Genomic DNA, 14,583 nt, shown 5'->3' with positions numbered 1-14,583 from the left:
GCTTACCATAAGGTCCTCAAGATTCATTCATGTGGTCACATTACAGAATTTCCTTTTTTAAGGCTGAATAATATTCCATTGTATGTACATACCATATTTTCTTTATTCGTTCGTCTGCCTATGGACATTTTAGGTTGTTTACACATCTTGACTACTGTGAAAAATGCTGCTATGTACATGGAATGTACTATATTTAGAAATCAGGAAGTATGATGCCTCTAGTCTTGTACTTCCTCAAGATTGATTTAGCTACTTGTGGTCTTTTGTGTTTCCATATAAATTTTAGAGTGCTTTTTCTGTTTAAAAAATGCCTTGGGGCCAGGTGCGGTGGCTCACGCCTGTAATCCTAGCCCTCTGGAAGGCTGAGGTGGGCAGATGGCTCAAGGTCAGGAGTTCGAAAACAGCCTGAGCAAGATCAAGATTCCCATCTCTACTATAAATAGAAAGAAATTAATTGGCCAACTAATATATATAGAAAAAATTAGCCTCGCATGGTGGCACATGCCTGTAGTCCCAGCTACTAGGGAGGCTGAGGCAGTAGGATTGCTTGAGCCCAGGAGTTTGAGGTTGCTCTGAGCTAGGCTGACACCACAGCACACACTGTAGCCTGGGCAACAAAGCGAGACCCTGTCTCAAAAAAATAAATAAATAAATAAATAATGCCTTGGGATTTTAATAGTGATTGCACTAAATCTGTAGATTGCTTTAGGTAGTATTGCAATAGACTGAATGTTTGTGTGTTGTTTATGTTGAAACCTAATCCCCAATGTGATGGTATTTGGAGGTGGGACTTTTGGGAAGTGATTAGGTCATGAAGATCGACCCTCCTGAATAGGATTAGTGTCTTATAAAGACACCCCAAAGAGCTTCGTCACCCTTCCACCATATGAGGACACATTGAGGAGATGGCCATCTGTAAACCAGGGAGCAGGCCCTCATCAGACACAAAATCTACTGGTGCCTTGATTTTGGACTTTCCAGCCTTCAGGATTAGGAAAATAAATTTATCTTATTTGTAAGCCACCTAGTGTATGGAATTCTGTTTTAGCAGTCAAAATGGACTCAGGTATTATATTATATATGCACTGATTTATTTCTGGGCTTTCTATTCTGTTCCAATGCTCCATGCATTTGTCTTTATGCTGGTACCATAGTGTTTTGATTACTGTAGCTTTGTAATATATTTTGAAACATAATGAAGGCCTTATATGAAAAGCACACAGTTAACATGATACTCAATGGTAAAAAATTTTTCATATATGGACTTTATATGTTGAAGTAATTTCCTTCTCTTCCTAGTTTGTCAATAGTTTTTATTATGAAAGGGTGTTGAATGTTTTCAAGTGCTTTCTTTGCACCTATTGAAGTGATCATGTGATTTTTGTATCCTTTGTTCTGTTCATGCAGTGTTTCACATTAACTGATTTTTGTATATTAAACCATCCTTCTATCCCAAGGACGAATCCCACTTGGTCATGATATACGATCCTTTTAATGTGCTGTTAAATTTGATTAGCAAGTATTTTGTTGAGGATTTTTGCATCTATATTCATCAGGGATATTGGCCTGTAGTTTCTTTTCCTGTGATGACTTTGGCTTTGGTATCAGGGTAATGCTGGCTGTATTTAATGAATTTGGAAGTATTCCCTCCTCTTCAATTTTTGGAAAGAGTTTTGGAAGGACTGGCATTAATGTTTCTTTAAATGTTTGGGAATTCACCAGTGAAGCCATCTGGTCCTGGGCTTTCCTTTGTTTTAAAATTTGTGATTGTTGATTAAATCTCCATATTAGTTATAGGTCTATTCAGACTTTCTATTTATTCATGATGCAGTCATGGCAGCTTGTATGATTTTAGGAATTTATGCAATTCTTCTAGGTTATCTAGTTTATTGGGGTGTAATTCTTCATAGTAGTTTCACGATCCTTTTTACTTCTGAGGTCTCAGTTGGGATATCTCCCCTTTCATTTCTGATTTTGTTTATTTGAGTCTTCTCCATTTATTTTCTTAGTCCAGCTAAGGATTTGTCAATTCTTTTTATCTTTTCAAAAAAACCAAAATTCTGAGTTTTGTTAATTTTTTCTATTGTTTTTCTATTCTCTATTTTGTTTATTTCTGCTCTAATCTTTGTTATTTCCTTCTTTCTGCTAACTTCAGGCTTAGTAATTGTTGTTGATCTCCTTCTTATACTTATTCTCTCCTTGAGGTACAAAGTTAGGTTGTTTATTTGAGGTCTTTCTTCTTTTTTACTGTACATGTTTATTGCAATAAAATTCCCGCTTTGTACTGCTTTTACTGCATCCCGTAAGTTTTGGTATGCTGTGCTTTCATTTTCATTTGTCTCAAAGTTATTTTCTAATTTCCTCTTTGGTGTTCCTGACCTAATTGTTATTCTTCAAGAGCGTGTTGTTTAATTTCCTCGTAAGTGTGAATTTTCCATCTTTCCTTCTGCCATTGGGTTTTAGTTTCATTCCATTGTGGTGAGAGAAGATACTTGGTATGATTTCAATTTCTTAAATTTGTGAAGACTTGTTTTGTGACCTCATATGTGACCTATCTTGTAGAGAGTTCCGTGCATAGTTGAGAAGTGTATTCTGCTACTGTAGGGTAGAATGTTCTGTATATTGTTGTTAGGTCCGTTCAGTCTATAATGTTGCTAAGTCCTCTGTTTCCTCATTGACCTTCTGTCTGAACGTTCTGTCTGTTATTTAAAGTAGGGCATTGAAGTCTTCTGCTGTTTTTGTGTCGCTGTTTATTTCTTCTGTCAATGTTTGTTTCATACACTTGGGTGCTCTGATGTTGAGTGCATATAATTGCTATGTCTTCATGGTAGACTGACCCTTTTGTCATTAGATAACGTACTTCTATGCCTCTTGTGGCAGTTTATGACTTAAAGTCCATTTTGTCTGATATAAATATAAATATAAAAAGAGCACTCCTGCTCTTTTAGTTACCATCTTTTTCCATCCCTGACAAGAGGCAACATTATATTTCTGCTCTTCTAAAGAGGAATGATCCTGATGTTTCCCTGAAAGTAGGGAGGAAAGGAAAAGACAGAAATATAATAGAAAATATGAGATGATAAATGGGCCTTAAAATTCTTTTCTGTCCTTGAAGACAATGGGTGAAGGAAGCTGAAACGAGCCTTCGCAGGGTCAGATTGGCTGAGACCCCAAGTCAGCAGAACGGGAGCCCATTGCTTATTCCCATGATTAGCAGGACATGGCTTGTTGACCGGCTGAAGGAACTGTTTCTCCAGGCAAACGGCCAAGAACCTATGGCCTTGCATGCAAGCCACGCTTGCCTGGTAACCAGCACGCGGTGCTAGGCACTTGCAAGATGGTCTAGAATTCAAGGTCTCGCACTCGAGCTGAGATTATTTGTTATCTGAAAGTAGTGCAAAACATCAAAGAGATCTCTTGTAGAGGGCCATGCTTTTTGCTTTGACTGGAAAAGCAGGTGTTGTTGGCCGTGGGAAGTCACGTACCAAAAAGTAGCTGGGAAAGTAGCTGGCATGAGAAAATAGCTGTGGGACGCTTGCCCAATTAAACCGTATATAATAAATTGACCAGCACTTTTTCAGCGCTGCAGTCCGAAACCGTCTCTTGTCTCTGTCCTTTTTTCTTCCGGGGCTGAAGCCAATTCTGTCTGTCTGCGTCTTAAGTATATGATCTGTGTATGTCATCCCCCATTCTGTAATCAGGCCACGACAGTGGGCCCTGGAGGAAAGAGTGTCGTGGGTCAGATCTGCATCCATGCACAGAATTGGTTCTGTCTGACTTGCAAGACATTTAGGTCCAGGCCTCATCTTCCACATGCTAGAAATGGGCCTGTCTGCAGGAACTTGGGTGCTTCAGGAATAGCTATGAACTAATTTGAGCTTGCTCATTTATAGACTCACCTCCAAGGCAGGGAAGAGGGACAATGAACAGGTACCCATAGGGATCATAAGTCACCAAAATACTCTGAAAGTAGGAGCTCACTAGTGTTGGAAAGAAGGGCAAAGGAGAGCGAGGTGTGAGGAACTTGGTTTGGCTTATCCATAGACGTCTGCTGGCCCACACTGGATTAGAAGCCACCAGGGATGACATCTGAAGCTTCACAGTTCTGCTGCAGTACGAGCTCCCCAAGAGCAGGCTCCGGGAAGTTCCAGGTAAGGACAGCCCATCACCGCTGGTGCCTCAACAAGGAGGATCCCTCGCTTGAAAAGGGTGAAAATTCTCAAGCTGGAGGGGCGTGGGGGAAGGAAACCAAGAAAAAGCAAATTAACCAAAAGCACAATCAATCCAAGATACCTGAGAATTGAGGAGAAACATTTTAGAAAAGTAAGCTGATAACTATCTATACAACCGCTAAAAAGGTTTGTTATTAACCAAAAAGTAAAAATCAAATCCAGTAACAACAAAAAAATCCCAGAAATTAGATGAAGATACCCAACAGTTGAGGAAGAACGTGTTTCAGAAGAGAAAAGAGAATAAAAGTTTCAGTGTCACCCGTGTTGAAGGCAGGAGTGAATATTCTCTGAAATGATCTCATTATTTAACCTTTAGACAATGTAAGTGACATCCCATATAGACAAGGCATATGTCTTCAAACAGAGCAAGTTCCCCACTTCTTCCAAAAGACACCCCAGGTCTTCTCAGGGCTCTTTCCTGGGTCATCTCAATTCCAGCTGAGCCTTAGGTCCCTGGCAACACCATGTTCTTTCCTCACCCTTTGCTCTTTTGCCTCCTTGCTGTTTGTTGCTGCAGCTTGGAAGACTCTCTTCACTTTGACACCTCCAAAGTGCAAATCCACAAAACACTGTTACTTCCACCAGGAAGCTCACCCTGACTGCTCCAGCCTAGGGTATCACTTTTGTCCAAGTTCTTCTTGCACATTTGCCAGAAACCTACAGCTGCTCTTCATTTGCCAACAAGCTGCTCTTAAGGTTTATGTCAAGGTCATTTGATGAGATTGCAAAATGCCTCTTCCCATTGTTCCCCAGGCTGGCCTTTAACCCATGTCACACCTGACATCTAAGGCTGTTGCTTGATCATTACACAAAACTGGCCCACAAGCAGCTTTGGTACAGAGACCAAAGACCACTACTCTCAACTTTAACTTCTGTCTTTCTGGGCCAGGATGAAGCCAGGAGACACAGAACCAGCCACTGATGCACAGGTAAATAAATGACTTTACCAATCAGGATGCTGTCTTGGGGGGAGTACGTGCTTGGGAGAAGAAGTGAGACCGTTGGTTTGGAGACAAAAAGAAAAAATGGGGGGGGGACTCTCTAGGTATCAAAATGGTTCATCAAGCTGTACATGTATGGCTTTTTAAGTAAAGAATTTTTCAGTATTTATGTAAAATCTTACCACAAATTTTACATTTAAAAAAGCGACATAACTCAGTCCAATCTTTTGGTTTTCTATTTTTCCTCCTAGATCTTGCTACATGTTTTCATAAAGCTAGAGAAGGGGCCGGGTGCAGTGGCCCATGCCTGTAATCCTAGCACTTTGGGGGGCTGAGGCAGAGGATCGCTCAAACCCATGAGTTTGAGGTTGCAGTGAGCTCTCATGAGGTTACTACAGTCTAGCCCAGCCAACAGAGCAAGACCCTATCTGAAATAAATAAATAAGGATCACATTGGCAAAAAGAAACACTAGACACACTAAAAGATTAGACACACTAAAGATTTTGATAGACACACTAAAAGATTTTGATAAAGAGAATCAAAAACTAAAGATTTAAGTGGGGAGTAAAAATAATTTGACACTGCTTCTCAGTTAAATTTATTCTTCAGTTGAAAAGTTCTGTCACACCACTCTTCTTGTTTGATTGCTTGTTTCTTTGTTTGTTTGTTTTGTATTGTTTTGTACTGTAATTCAGAGGATATATAATGTGCCTGAAAGAGACCCAGGAAAGCTTTCCAGATTTATTTATTTTCTTTATCCCCTTGCCTCTACTCCCCACATTTCTTCGTTCACTGCCTGATAGATGTACCTTTCAGAATAGAAATTCAGTGGCTGGTTTTAGTGTCTCTGCCAAGTGAAGAAGAGCCTGGGAGTTGTTGAAAACACCAAGGCCCAGCAGTACTGTTTAAGCTGGTTGCAAACAGACATTTCTCCCCTTGGAATTCCTTGCTGTTGTCCAGTAATTAAAACTCAGAGTTTGTCATGAGTGTCCTCATTCTGCTACTATTTGTTTGCATTTATTAGCCAAATATGCCAGTTTATTATGTATTTCAAACGGCTTCAATTAATTCAGGGAAAAAAAAATCTGCTATCTGAGTCTGAGACTTCTTGGCTGGGCCTCAGCTGCCCATCCAGCTGCCGTCCCCAATATGGATGCTCCTGTCAAATCAGACACAAGGAACCCTGTCCAGATTCCCCCCCCCTCCCCGCTCAGACCCACACAGACAATTAAATCTTAGGGATCTGGTTCAACATTTTGATCATTAAAATTTTTACAAAAGTATTACATATTCCCCTCAAATAATTTTGAAATGCCAAAAGCATAATAGAAAATACAATGTTGAGCCCCAATCTCTCTTTACCCATAGGGATCATCTTTGTGTGTGCATAGCAATTACTGGATCACAGTGTGTATAGAGTTCTGTGCCATCTTTCTCTCTTTCACCCCAGCCTCATTTCCCTCTAGCTTCCTTTAAAGACTAACCCTGAGCTCATCCACCTTATTCCTTCTGTCACCTGCCTGAGCCCCATCTGTTCTACCTGATCAGAAAATTTTTCAATAGACTTGTCATGTTGACTTGCTGCCCTCTGGTGGATTTTTATTTAAGGCATTTACAAACACTGTGGAATTCACTCTGGCAATGACCACTGACATAAAATACCTGTGATTCTTGGATATAATTCTCCCTCCGGGAGGATCAGTTATCTGATTTCATGGGAACAGGAATTTGTTATTGGCCTGGACAACAGAAAAGTGTCTGGAAAATCCCCAAGTATTTGGAAACTAAATAACACACTTCTAAAAATCCAGGGGTTAAAAAAAAAATGAGAAGAAAATTAGATCATAATTTCAACTGAATTGAAAACAAAACATGAAAACTTGTGGAATGCCACTAAAGCAGTACCTATGGGGCAATTTATAGCACTAAAAAGAGCCTATAAGGTACAGGAGTTGGGAAGGGCAGGACAGGATTCAAGGGGCATAAGGAATATTTTGGAGGTCATAAATGTGTTCATTATCCTCACTGTGTGTGTATATATATATATATTCATGCATCACTTAATGACAGCAATATGTTCTGAGAAATGCATTGTTAGGCGATTTTGTTATGCAAACATCACAGAGGGCACTTACACAAACCTAGGGGTAGAGCCTACTACACACCTAGGCTATGTGGAATAGCCTATTGTTGTCATGATACTGAATGCTGTAGGCAATTGTAACACAATGGTAAGTATCTGTGTTTCTAAACATATCTAAATACAGAGCCTGGATGCACCAGGCTGTTCCTGGAAGGCAGGAGGAACGATGCTCAGCAGAAGCCAATGTCAGCACCTCTGGCACCTTTACGGACGGAAGCCTTCACCAGCAGCCCTCAGCCCACAGCAATTAAAGTTGCTATCAGCCCGCAGGGTCAGCCCTCCAGAAGCAGCCGGCTGGGGAAAGGCAATTCCATGCTTTTCACTCTGGAAAGCAGCGTGGTGTGGCCAGCTTGGACTTAGTATCAGCCAGACCTGGATTCAAATCCTGACTCTGCCTCTCACTTGCTGAGGAATCTGGACACCTTCCTTTGCTTCACTGAGCTTCAGTCCCTTCATGCGGAAAATGACCATTTGACAAGGCTGCTGAATACCTGCGGTGCTTTACGTGTGACCTGAGACTCGTACTATCCCACAGACAACAGGTGCTCCACAAATGCTAATTCCCTTGCCTGGTATTTCCCTGGCAGCCACGCGCCACCTTCTTCCTGGAGCTGTTGGGGTGGCAGGGCGGGCAGGAAGCTCGGTGTAAACAACCAGCCTTCAGTCCCGCTCAGACACACGGGCCGCCAGAAAGCAACGGCTCACAGCAGGTGACTCACCTCCTTCCACCCTGTGCTCAGGCCGTGCCACTCCCAGCTTGCCACGCCTCAGTCACGGCTGAAAACACTCCAAGTCCCGCCGTCTCTCAGAGACTTGTTCTTTACTGCCTGGCCCTGTGAGCTGTCATTTAGAAATTATTTTAGTTTCTTCTTTGAAAAAATATATTTAAAAATCAATCCTACCCATAGATATAATCATACAATTATAAAATTAAAAAGCAGTAGTTTTGTCACTATATTTATTTCTTTATTGAAAAACTGATTACAGGCCGGGCACGGTGGCTCATACCTGTAATCCTGGCACTCTGGGAGGCCGAGGCGGGAGGATTGCTCAAGGTCAGGAGTTCGAAACCAGCCTGAGCAAGAGCGAGACCCCATCTCTACTATAAATAGAAACAAATTAATTGGCCAACTAATATATAGAGAAAAAATTAGCCAGGCATGGTGGCGAGTGCCTGTAGTCCCAACTACTTGAGAGGCTGAGGCAGGAGGATTGCTTGAGCCCAGGAGTGTGAGGTTGCTGTGAGCTAGGCTGACGCCACGGCACTCACTCTAGCCTGTGCAACAAAGCGAGACTCTGTCTAAAAAAACAGAAAAAAAGAAAAACTGATTACAAACTGATAAACCCCTCCCACGGCCTCTTCAATGCTTCCTTGAGGTCACCGCTGTTAGCCTTCTGATTTTTCTAGGTCTATAAAGGCATAAGAATTCCTCCTCTGCCACGTCCTAGCTGTGTGACCTTGAGCAAGTTAACATCTCAGTGCTTCTGCCTCCTCATTCATGAAGTAGAGATAATAGCAATTCCTGCATGTGAGGGTTACTGTGACAATCAAATGAGTTAATACATGCAAAATGCTTAGAACAGGCTCCTGGCATGCAGAGTACATACATAATAAGTATGAAAATATATTGTTATGATGTATGCACATACATATCACACACTCCATTTCTTTTACAAAAGCAGGGCCAGTGTGCTGTGCCAGTATCAATAACGGTATTGCCTCTCCGCTGCAAATCCGCTCTTCTCTGTGCTGCTTGATGACACTGCAGCTCCACCCTACAAAAAGACCCCTTCGCCAGCTGGCACAATCCCAGCCTTTGTCAGTAGGAGGCGCTGCAGGGGCAGTGCAAGACCTGGCAGAGAAAGGTTTCTCTTCCTGGTTCTGCTGCTGTTCTTCCTACTCCTGTGGCATGGCCACCAGCGGCTGTCAGAAGACGCAGTGGTGTTCCCACGCAAGGACTGCAGCGGCCCTGCAGGGGGCAGCTTCCTGCTCACCAGCCCCCATTTGCTGACTGCAGACTCGCTCAGGCCATGACACCCCAGCCAACTCTCTACCTTCAGTGGGCTCCAGCCCCATCTTCACCAGTTCTGATTCGCAGCAGCGGGTGGAGAGGAGTCTCCCCGATCTGTTCCTTCCTCAATGCTCTCTCTCCCTCAGCCCCCAAGGCAGTAGCTGCTCACTACATCAGCTGCTCCTGTGTTCTTTACAGCGCCCTTGACCCTTTAGTAGGGAACCTTCAGTAGGGAACCTTCTTTCACTCATTAATAACTCCATTAAATTTTCCCTTTCAAATTACTGGTGTGGCTCCATCTCTAACTGGACCCTAACTGAGATATACATAGTCCCAATTCACTCTCTTAATTCATGCCTATTACATCGTTGGATAGCTTGTAAGATGTATTAGCTGTTCCTCTACGTAAGAACGTGGGGAATTTTCAATTTGAGACTATATTATACACTGTGTAGTAGTGAATGTGTGTTTTTAGCCACCTGACTATTTCTGAAGGAAAAAATCCCTGGAAGAAGAGTGACATGCTCTGTCCTAGAGTTGTGCAATTAAATCTTCGAAAAATGTGAAATTGCTTTCCCTATAAGGCTGCACTGATTTATATTTCCAAAATGGTAGAAAAGAGTGCCCCCCTCCCACACCCTCAGCAATCTCTTCTCCCCTGACATTTACTAATCTTAGGGGTAGTATCTCATCCTATCCGTTTTTTTTGTGCAATTACTAAGGAGATTGAACATCTTTTCATAATTTCATTGTCCATCTTTATCTCTTCTGTGAAACACTTGTTCATATGCGTAATCCAATTTTTTTTTTTTTTTTTTTTTTTGAGACAGAGTCTCACTTTGTTGCCCAGGCTAGAGTGAGTGCTGTGGCATCAGCCTAGCTCACAGCAACCTCAGACTCCTGGGCTCAAGCAATCCTGCTGCCTCAGCCTCCCGAGTAGCTGGGACTACAGGCATGCGCCACCATGCTCGGCTAATTTTTTCTCTATATATTAGTTGGCCAATTAATTTGTTTCTATTTATAGTAGAGACGGGGTCTCGCTCTTGCTCAGGCTGATTTCAAACTCCTGACCTTGAGCAATTAGCCCGCCTCGGCCTCCCAGAGTGCTAGGATTACAGGCGTGAGCCACCGGGCCCGGCTATCATAATTCAATTTTTATTTGGACTCTTTGTCACTTTTTTTCTGATTCATAAAAATTCTTTGTTGGTTCATTCCTAAAAGGATGCTTAGTTTTACAAATTTTATCAGGGGCTTTCATCTTTAGATAGTTACATAGCAAATATTTTCTCCTAATTCATTGCATGCCTTTTTTATTATTGTGATAAAATAGACATAAAATAAAATCTATCCTTTTCACAAATTTTAAGTGTACTGTTCAGTGGCATAGAGTACATTAATATTTTTGGTTGTGCAACCACCACCATCACCATCCATCTTCCAAAACTTCATTGTGTGTCTTCTGATGCAATTTTCTTATGTTAGATTACACAGAAGTTTTACATTCAAATTTATCAACTTTTTCCTTTATGATTTCTGGCTTATGTGTCTTACTTAGGGAAACTTTTGCTGGTCTTTTATCCTCTACATTTTCTTTTAATCCCTTTCTGCTTTTAACATTTATATCTTTAAACCATTTGGAATTTTGTGCTTGTGCAAGTGGTCTGAGGAAGGCTTCTAACTTTACTTTCTTGTTGTTGGAAAGACAATGGTCCTAACTTTATTTTTAAAAATCCATCTTTATTTGATTATTTTATGTCACCTTTGCCAAAAAAGTATCTTCTCTCTCCACCCACATTGTCATTTCCTGGAGGAGAGGGACATTTCTCACATCCCTACGTTTCCTCCTTACCTGATACATGCTAGAGCTGAGCACATGGTGGTTGCTGGTGTGACTAGTAGGAAGCCAAATGGGAAGTATGAATGCCACATTTCTAGTGAAATGAAGCAGCAGGTGTCAGAACTCAGAATAAGTAAAAGCTATTTCCCAATTCAAGAATAGATATGGGCCGGGCACAGTGGCTCTTGCCTGTAATCCTAGCACTCTGGGAAGCCAAGGCGGGCGGGAGGTCAGGAGTTTGAAACCAGCCTGAGCAAGAGCGAGACCCCGTCTCTACTATAAATAGAAACAAATTAATTGGCCAAGTAATATATAGAGAAAAAATTAGCCAGGCATGGTGGCGCATGCCTGTAGTCCCAGCTACTTGGGAGGCTGAGGCAGCAGGATTGCTTGAGCCCAGGAGTTTGAGTTTGCTGTGAGCTAGGCTGATGCCACGGCACTCACTCTAGCCTGGGCAACAAAGCGAGACTCTGTTTCGAAAAAAAAAGAATAGATATGATTGTGCTTTGTGTTTGTGTTTGTGTTTGCGATTTTTTATTTTGTTTTGTTTTGGTTTTTTGTGAGATAGAGTCTCACTCTGTTGCCCGGGCTAGAGTGCCATGGCATCAGCCTAGCTCACAGCAACCTCAAACTCCTGGGCTCAAGTGATCCTTCTGCCTCAGCCTCCTGGGTAGCTGGGACACACAGGCACATGCCACTGTACCTGGCTGATTTTTTTTTCCTATTTTTAGTTGTTTGGCTAATTTCTTTCTATTTATAGTAGAGATGGGGTCTCACTCTTGCTTAGGCTGGTCTTGAACTCCTGAGCTCAAGCAATCCTCCTGCCTCGGCCTCCCAGAGTGCTAGGATTACAGGCGTGAGCCACCACGCCCGGCCTGTGTTTGTGTTTTAATTACTAAACAATCTGGCTTATCCCTTTGTGTGATGCACTGTCTTAGGTTGCAATGTAGGAAACAAAGGCTGGATATGATATTGTTTTTGCCCTTATGGGGTTTGCAAGACCTCAGTGTCCATCGGTAAGAGCTATTTAGATCATGGATGGTTCACACATACGAAGGCGCTCTAGCAGTTGTGCAAACATATAGATCGAGGATACCTATATGTTCTGCTATGGAACAGTCTCCAAGACACCTTCAGTGGGCTAACCAACGTGCAAAACAACATGCAGCATTGGTGGGATGGGAAGAGAGGGAAGGACACAGATACACATATGCTTACATAAGAATAAGATATCTCTAAAGTGTGTTCAAAACATTGGAAACAATAATTACGTCCATGGATGAAACTGAAGGTTTAGAGGACAATGTAAAATTTACTTTTTTCCTGTGGACTCTTTTGTACTGTTTGAATTGTTTCACCACTTCCTCGTATTAAATTTCTAAATAGAGAAAATGGGCATTGTAGATGTATGTTTACCACGTAATGGGAGAGACACACACATACACACGAAACAAAGGTGTGAACAGTAAGAGCACAGAAGAGAACCAAGTTCAGAAGTCTCAACTCTGTGGCTCCCAGACAGGCAGGTGGCGCTATAAAGGGCCAAGTTCCTGTCTTGCTTCAGGGAGTTGCTGGTATCTAGGGTGCAGCTGCTGGGTGCAAAAAGGAGCAAGTCTCCGGAAAGGACTAGAAAACACTGCTGCACACAGGCATGGGGGCAAGGTATCTGCTCAGAAGGGGCCATGGGAAGGGACGTTGTTGAGATCCAAGTCTGCTTGGTGCCCCCACACTGTTCTCTTCCTGCCCCTGGTTTAGTTTCATTGTCCTTTCCGGAAACTTCAACCACCTACCAACACAAAGAACAATAAAAGGGCGAACTTGGCTGAGTGAATTTATCACATGCAGCGACCCCAGATTCAGGGAGTCAGTGCTAGGGACCTGGGGAGTTTGGACATTGGCCTGGCTTTTGTACACACAGCTATACTTTCACTTCCTGGCAGAATGACTCACCTTTCTCGTCAGTAATGGAATTATTCTTATATTTGTGCACAGTCTTCAACCTAAGCCAGGCCCATTTCTGACAGGCCTGAAACTGTTGATGAAGTTGGCTTGTCCTTGATGTCTCAGGATGGTCACTTGAGCGGAGAGGCCATGGCTCCCATCTTCAGGACTAGGGCTGGGGTGCAAAATACCCTGCGTAGACCTGCCCTCTATCCCTTAGGTAATATTTTCATGAGGTGAGTATAGTATAGACAGGAAGGACAGGTCCCTGGACTTGATCTGCCAGAGTTCAAGTCTGGTTCCTCCTACTTTCTAGCAGTGTGACCTTGTTTATTACTTAGCTTCTCTCCGCCACTTCCATGGGGTTCACCATTTTTAGCAAGAGCAGGTGGCTAGACCCAAGGACTGGAGTTGTAACTTGGCAGAAGCAAAAGGCCGCAAGGCAGGACTGGCTCACTGTTCCCTCGAAGTGTGGCCAGACTGAGGATTCAGGAAGGCATGGGTCAGGGTGAGGATTCTTATGCGAATATTCCCCCAGCCCTAGTAGAAGGATGTTAGAAGCTGGGACCCTCAACACCCCTATGACTTGTCCTACGCACTTTCGCCCTGGAAAATTCCTAGGACAAAAACAGCACCCCACCCTCCAGGTATAGCTCCGAAAAGAATATGTTCCATGACGTGCTGACCGCGAAATGCTCCAGGGTGTGCTAACTGCAATTGTTCCCGACCACCTGCCAGGTTGGGGTTGAGTAATCAGTCACAAACAGCTTCCAAACCGATAAGACGCTGATTGGGGCTGATTGCCCCAAACCCAAGCCTCATCATCACCCCACTCTATTTTTCTGTTTCTACTTCCTTGTTTCTGTATGCTTATAAAACCTACTAAGAATCTAAGTAAAGTAGACCTTGACAACCATTTGCTTGGTCTCGTTCCTTTCTCTCGCCCATCTCTTTCAGGCATGGTCCCCCTTGACCCCCACGAGTAACAGAAGGTCCCTCGGGCCGGGACAGAAGGATCTTCTTGAAGTTTTTAAGGATCTTTTTGAAGGTTTTTCAAATGGTCAAACAGCAGACTGATCCAGTATAGCGCTGAGCTGCTGATTGTGCCTGCAGAGCTAAGGCATGTCGGTGGCAGCTGGGGGGAGGGGTGTCACAGATGAAGACAGCTGAGTCTGCAGAGAAGCCCTGGACTCACACACATTTCTCAGAAGTAAGTTCGTCAGAAGCATCACAGGGAGTTTCCCATCTGCAGGCTTACTTCCTGCTCCAGACTAGATGCCTGGAATGATGATTAGTTTGTAACAAGAATGGCTCAGGGCCATAAAGTGTCATTGTCCCTCAGCAGTGCTATTTATATTTCTACCACAGAAATAAAAATGTAGACGTGAACTGGGTTGGAGAAACGTACCCTTTCCCAAACAAGAGGGCAAAACCACCCTCCACGCACTACCTGGCCAGGTGTTCAACAGTGCACCA

This window comes from Microcebus murinus, chromosome 8 (assembly GCF_040939455.1).
Source record: "Microcebus murinus isolate Inina chromosome 8, M.murinus_Inina_mat1.0, whole genome shotgun sequence".
Taxonomy (NCBI): Eukaryota; Metazoa; Chordata; class Mammalia; order Primates; family Cheirogaleidae; genus Microcebus; species Microcebus murinus.
The sequence above is the reverse complement of the archived record's forward strand: the minus strand, read 5'-3'. Positions refer to the sequence as shown.